The sequence below is a fragment of the Aplysia californica genome, unplaced genomic scaffold, assembly GCF_000002075.1.
Source record: "Aplysia californica isolate F4 #8 unplaced genomic scaffold, AplCal3.0 scaffold00918, whole genome shotgun sequence".
In the NCBI taxonomy this organism is placed as follows: domain Eukaryota; kingdom Metazoa; phylum Mollusca; class Gastropoda; order Aplysiida; family Aplysiidae; genus Aplysia; species Aplysia californica.
This window is the reverse complement of record NW_004798188.1, coordinates 206,559-207,785: the sequence shown is the minus strand read 5'-3', so window position 1 is coordinate 207,785 and position 1,227 is coordinate 206,559. Positions and strand designations below refer to the sequence as shown.

Genomic DNA, 1,227 nt, shown 5'->3' with positions numbered 1-1,227 from the left:
TGTTCGGGGCCTACCCCTGCCTCGCTTGCCCTCAATTTTGCCAATGAGAGCTAGATGTTCAAGACCCTTATGTCTATTCAGGAAAAACTGATCTATTTATTTACGACAGTCAAAATTGGAGACTGTGATGTCTATCTCTTTGGAAAGGTGCATGGAACGAGAACTCTTGTTGGCTCCACTTACCACCCTGTCTCGTAATCAGCAAGTGTGGGTGGTTGGTGGGTGCTCTGGTGTGGTTTGCTCCTTCTTCCCCATCAAACATCTATCGTCCAGATCTGTCCTCCTTCTTCCCTGTGTATGTCACTCTCTTGTAACACTTCTATTCTTTGGCACTTATATCATATGACCTTATTGTGTTGCGAATGCCGTAACACACTCACATAAACAAATCATCAGGAACAAAGAAATGTTGTATTGAACAAAAAGATTTTATTGAGAAAATGTCCAGATCTTGCATACAATGAGTTGAGATGGAGGATGAGAGGAAAATCAATGAACTGTAAAAATGCCACGACATTCGAATGTCTCGCTCACACTTCCATCAGCTGTGAATGGCGGCCAATCGATGGAGAATGTTGAATAGCAAAGTGAAAAGGACACCGCGTTAATGTTTGTAATTTGCATAGATAGACGTGTCTCTTAATGATGTCCTTGGCCCCTTATTGGCATGTTCTCCCATCACTGGCCTTTGCTCTCTTGGCTCTCCGGGATTACGTCAGAGCTCGCAGGCTTGGATATTATATTAAACAATATTATGATGATAATTAACTCTTTCAACCCCATCGGACACTGGGAGAGTCCAGTACTTGTGACAACTGTTTTGTTTTATTTAGTGCTAGTTTTTGCCTGTTTTTCTGAACTATTCGCGAACCAAGTCTTTTAGTAATGACAAAGCCTTTGTTTCCGCTATTTAGAAGTTGGAGGCAAGCTTTTGGGGTTATAATGAGACATAGTGCACCAGGTTTAAGTGACTGTTGAAAAAACTCAAGGAAATGGTGGAAAACACTTAGGGCTTACAGAGTTAATTGCCTTCTTTTGACCACTGTCATAGCTTTGTTTGATCAAACAACGGTATCGTTATCTCGCCTAGAGAAATCTCTTTCTGAATGTGAGACTGAGGTTGCTTTTTGTACCTTCTGTTGTTTCTGTCTGTCTGTCTTTCCCTCTGTTGTTTCTGTCTATCTGTCTTTCCCTCTGTTGTTTCTGTCTATCTGTCTTTCCCTCTGT

General features: G+C 41.6%; 1 protein-coding gene across 1 annotated transcript in view; it reads right to left on the bottom strand.

Moving 5' to 3' along the window:
• Positions 1–1,227, bottom strand: part of LOC101855221 (exostosin-like 3) — a gene marked incomplete in the record, with an annotated part of 15,377 nt that overhangs the window by 6,101 nt on the left and 8,049 nt on the right.